The following is a 6,000-nucleotide window of genomic DNA, read 5'->3' on the forward strand; positions in this document are numbered from 1 at the left end:
CTATAAGAAAGGGGCAAGGTGTGCAAAGTGTAACATACCTCTACTATGGAGGTTTGACCCAAATGACGATCAGCAGTTCTCCGTGGATCGCATAAATAATAAGCGCGGGCATTGCAGAGGCAACGTAAGACTGACATGCCTAGAGTGTAATCGGGCGCGTGGAGCAGCACTACTCTGAGTCTTTGGGGACCACGAGCAGCTCTTCCTTGACAAATCCACGACTTGGGCCATTTAGGTAATACAACACAGGTTGCCCTTCCTTGGTGACGGACTTCGAAATCTCATACGTTTCCAAAGACCAGTTGGGATCCGTGGCTCTCTTACTGCCACCTTCGAGTTCCCCCAGCTGATAAAGGTATCTGACCACTATGTCGCGGGGGAGCTTTTTTTCCTTCAGTCCGACCGCCCTCGAACTTCTGACGTAGGACCTGTGCTCCACGTGTTTCTTTTTTATGGCATCCTTGGGTTTCATTCCCGTAGCCCTGGCCGCCTCGTTGTTCAAAGCCGCGACGACCTGGGGGAGCCTCTGAGTCCATTCCCTGTTGCGTTTGGAGGGATCTTCCAGCTCTTTCCAATACTGGTATCCAAAGAGACGCTCGGCCAGAGTCTTATTGAATCTTTCGACGATGCTCTGACCCCTGTGGTACTCAGCTTCGGCTCTCCTAATCTTAGTGCTGTGGTCTTTCAGGGTCTTAGTAACCACGCCCATGAACTCTGTCCCCGCATCCACTTGCAGCAGCTTAGGCCATTTCAAGATGCGCTTATAAATCCTACCTAGGGCTTCTGCGACTTCCCCAGAATCCTTGCTGGTTATGGGTTCGGCGTCTTTGTATCTGCTTGCGATATCAACTACGGTCAAAGCGTATTTATAGGTCTTTCTTCTTACCTTGTCGTGCGGTAAGAAAAGCAAATCCGCCTGATGAACTTCATTAGGGGCATTTACGGTAAAGCTGGGCCTGGGAATGTACTTGGGCACGGGAAGATAAACCTGCCAGAGGGTTTGTTTTCTTAGCCAGTTCTTAGCCGTTTCATTTGATACCCTGGCCGCGGTCGCGAGTTTCTTGATGGCCGACGCTCCTTTCCAATAGCCTTCAGGCCCATAGTAAATCCTTTTAAGTTTGTCCTCTACGCGGCCCATTATATGAATTCCAAAACAAGATTGATCTTACGTCCGTTGAAATCCACCGTCTCTCCGTCCACTTTAATGGTGATGTTTATGCTTTCTACCAAATGAGACAAGTCATAGCTTAAAGAAATGGGAGTGTATTCTACCAGGTCAAATGGATTACCTTTAGGCGGAAACTTGGACATAAGAGAAGACTTTTCTCCATTGTTGTAACTATGGACCAAGTCGCAATAGACTTCGTAAGAGGATGCGACTTTCCATTTCACAGGTATGGCTGTGTTGGTAATCGTCTTGCCTGAGGCACATAATAAAGATCCCAATGGGTCAGACTTTCCAAAAGTCATTGAATAGTTTGACATATTGTGTTTGAGGGTCATTTCGTGCGGCAACCCCGTGGTGAGAGTATAACCGTGTTTTGCTAATTCCTTGGCCAGTGTGATTGGTGTGTAATGTCCATCGGGCAGCAATACGGCTTGATAGTTAGATCCTCCCGTATGCTCAGTGACTATGCCCCTAATCAGGTTATGCCAAGAATTGTACAAAGAGCAACTAACCAACCGAACCTTATGGGCTTTAATGGGGGGATTCAAGTAAGTGGTAAAGTCATTCTTGTCGCTTTCCAAAAAGACGATCATTATATTAGATACGCCAAAGCTACGCCTCCCGCCAGCCCTGCGACTCCTACAAAGACCAATTCATTGTCTTTTTGTTTCTTAGAAGGCTGATAGTAATTCTTAAACTGAGGCCTTTTCAACCCCGTCGATGCCGCGGGGTGCGCTTGCGCATAGAGCTTAAAGGCGTAGTCTGTATTTTCGAAGTTCTTATCCGCCTGCATTTTGTCTTGGTAGTTCTTATCCAACCAATCCCTGTAAGCTTGTCTCTTCTTATTCCAAGCCGCCACGTCCCTTTGATATTTCTCCAGCGCTAAGTCGTGCCTCTTCCTTTCGGCGTTAGATTCTGCGTTTCTATCACCGCTAACTAATCTATCCAGATATCTACCACCATAATTAGCTCCAGTGAATGCTAAAGCTGCAATAACTCCGCCTGCGACTAAGCTAACCATTATATGTTAGGCAGGTACTTTTCCTTCTGTAGGTAATTTCTTAGCATGATAGCCCCGCATACGGCAGCGGTCATCTTAGCAAAGTTACTCAGATTTTTACTTGGGTCCTCAGTAAGGTCCTCCTTTAGGACTTTCTTACCTACCCAGCCAATACCGGCAATGATGGAGGTTGTGATAGCAGCTTCTTGGACGGCGTCAATTAATTTGGTTGACATTATATTACAAAGCGAGAAGGTTACTCCATTTCAGGGATCTTACTTTTTCTAACAGCCGGTTCCACAGGTGCGCGATATGTTGGTGGTCCTACCTTTTTCGTAGCCCGCCATTGTAAGTAGAGGCTGCCTGCTGCTATAGCAACTCCTAACGCGCCAATGACGTAGCCGGGATTCCAAAAGGATCCCTCTTCTTTTTCCTCCACCTTTTCCTCTTTCTTTGCTTTGTTCTTCCTGTTCATCTCCGCGAGCTTCTTTCCGGCAGCGACTCTGCCTGGAGATTTAGCCTTGGTAATCTTTTGCTCGGGCTGCTCTACCTTCGACTCTGGTTCACTCATCTTATATTAAGGGACTTGATAAGTAACTTGATGACGACTTGAAGGACTTGACAATGACTTAAGGACGACTTGACTAAGTACTTGAGAATGACTTAAGGACGACTTGACTAAGTACTTGAGGCGACTTGACTAAGTACTTGAGGCGACTTGATCAGGTACCTCAGCAAGTGCTGCCTGGAAGACCTTTTCGACTTCTCTGTCCTTCTTGAAGTCCTTCCAAGAGGCACCAAAGGTGCCCGCAAGTTCCTTCAAGTCGACATGCTGAGCTACGTGCAAAGCCACAGAGGCGACTGCCATTAACTTACCGCACTTCAAAGACAACCACCCGCAGGTTATCTTAAGTTCTTGGGCGATAACATAGTCCTCGCTTATGTCCTTCCGTAGTTGCTCCACGTCGTCTATGGGCAGCGCAAGTCCAAGTAATTTAGTCGCAAGTCGGATAGTGGAGTCTGCTACGGCGTCCGTGGTCTTACTTGCAAGGGCGGCCTCGTACATCTTATGGAACTTTTTGACTTCCTCTTCTGACAACTTATTAACCTGCTCATGGGTAAGTTCCTTGCCTATCATTTCTTTGCACTTCCCAGATGACACAAGGATGTTAAGTTGTTCCTTAAGGTTACTTTCATCTAGCTGTGTGGGGACTTCATCTAAGAGCTGCTCAATGTCCATATATGTTAATGGAATACGGAAACCTCAAAGAGAAGATCATTTTGGAATGTTGGTGCGTCTTTAAATGCCGCATGTATTCGTGTAACTGTTCCTTGCTTATCTCACCGCCGTAGTCGCTTAAGATGGTTTCCAGGTCACTCCGGCTCGGAGTATAAAATACGACAAGTGAACCTATGTTTTCCCTAAAAGGCTTAGAGACGCTGGTAAGCTGCTGGGAAAGCAACCAAACGCTGATATTGTCATGCCTACCGCTGAAGGCGAGTTTAACGAGCTCGGAAGTGCGTCTTTTTACGTCGTCCCCGCAGGCAATGTCATCCAATATGAGGAGTGTCTGTGTATCTTTAGGGAATTGCTTGTGCCAGAACTTCAAATGGCTGGATAACTCGTTAGGGTCTAAGATATCTACGAAGAAGTCGTCATCTTTCACTCCTATGCCCGTCCAGGTGCGGTTGTTCACGTAGGTGGGACAAAGCAGCACGATATAGTCGAAACGGTATCTAAAGGGTCCTAATAGCTGCTCCACGACGAATTGGGTCTTTCCGCAGCCGGTGGGTCCTACTATCAGAGCATTGCAGGGAATATGGTTCGGATCCATTATATATACGATGGACCCAGTGGAAGCAGTAAGAAGGATTGCCGCCGACGCAAAAGATAAAAGAGACACCATAGAAATGCAAAGGGAGGAGATCGATCGGCTGCGGGAGCGCGTGCAGGAATTGTACGATGAAATGTGCGGTCTGAAGCGTGCGGAAAGGTTTGGCGCCTTGTTGACGATGGCCGGTTGGGTAAAAGAAAGCGTTAAGGACTTCATGCGATATCCCCTGTAGAGCTGTTTAAAAGACACTTCAGAATGTTAAGCATAAGGTTGTTATATTGTTAAGGATGTATGCGTATGCTGTTTGAAAGACACCTAAGAATGTTAAAGATAAGGTTGTTAAATTGTTAAAGATATATGAGTCTTTTAAAAGACACCTAAGAATGTTAAGTATAAGGTTGTTAAATTGTTAAAGATGTATGCATGAGTCTTTTAAAAGATGTCTTAGAATGTTAAAGATAAGGTTGTTAAATTGTTAAAGATGTATGCATGAGTCTTTTAAAAGATGTCTTAATGTTAAAGATAAGGTTGTTAAATTGTTAAAGATGTATGCATGAGTCTTTTAAAAGATGTCTTAGAATGTTAAAGATAAGGTTGTTAAATTGTTAAGGATGTGTGCGTGTGCTGTTTAAAAGACACCTTAGAATGTTGAGTGTATGGTTGTTAAATTGTTAAGGATGTGCTGTTTTCATTAAGAATGGGATTTACACAAACCTTATTCTGAGACATCTCTTAAAATAGTAGTCTTAACAATATAACAACCTTATACTCAACATTCTAAGGTATCTTTTTTTCTTTTAAACAGCATACGCATACATCTTTAACATTCTTAGGTGTCTTTTTTTCTTTTAAACAGCATACGCATACATCTTTAACATTCTAAGACATCTTTTAAAAGACTCATGCATACATCTTTAACAATTTAACAACCTTATCTTTAACATTCTTAGGTGTCTTTTTTTCTTTTAAACAGCATACGCATACATCTTTAACATTCTAAGACATCTTTTAAAAGACTCATGCATACATCTTTAACAATTTAACAACCTTATCTTTAACATTCTAAGACATCTTTTAAAAGACTCATGCATACATCTTTAACAATTTAACAACCTTATACTTAACATTCTTAGGTGTCTTTTAAAAGACTCATATATCTTTAACAATTTAACAACCTTATCTTTAACATTCTTAGGTGTCTTTTAAAAGACTCATATATCTTTAACAATTTAACAACCTTATCTTTAACATTCTGAGGTGTCTTTTAAACGCAGCTGTATGCTCCCGTAGACCTGTTTTAAAAGACACCTAAGAATGTTAACAATAAAGTTAAAAATACGTTATATTGTGGTTAAGGTACACTTAAGTATAAATGAACTGTTCAATGTGTAAAAAGGTGTTCAGCACCAAGCAAAGACTACAATACCACGTTCGTCGTGGCGTTTGCACAAAGAAACCAATTAGTAAAGTTTGTAAGGATTGTGGTAAAGAATTCAGCACCGTTCAAAAGATGCGACAACATCAAGACAAACGCATTTGTGGGCTTTGTAAGGGCTGTAATAAGGAATTCCCTAACACCTCCGAGCACCTGAAAAGGGGCGTCTGTGAACAAAGCAGACAGTGTAGTTTCTGTAATAAGATACTAAGCAGTCGTCAACGTTTACAAACGCATCGGAAAACACATGAAGTCAACTATCGATTTCTCTTTGGGAGCTACGACTTGGAAGGCGTGGATTGCTACCAATGTGCGGATTTGATATGTCGCTGCCCGCATAAAGAGGATTACTTAAGGAATCGCATAGATTACCATAAGAAGATAGTCCGTACTTACCCCTCTTTCGAACGCGCCGAAGGCGTTCCGTGGACTAAAAGGGAGTATTGGAGGCAAGAGTGCGACCGCTGTGGTTGCATCAGAGAAGAGGAACATATCTTCAACTGCCTCGACAAATAAACGTCCTTAACAATATAACAACTTTATACTCAACATTCTGAGACCC

This window comes from Actinia tenebrosa, unplaced genomic scaffold (genome assembly GCF_029948245.1).
Source record: "Actinia tenebrosa isolate PJP-AT-01 unplaced genomic scaffold, QUT_ActTen_1.0 PGA_scaffold2__45_contigs__length_23673736, whole genome shotgun sequence".
NCBI lineage: Eukaryota > Metazoa > Cnidaria > Anthozoa > Actiniaria > Actiniidae > Actinia > Actinia tenebrosa.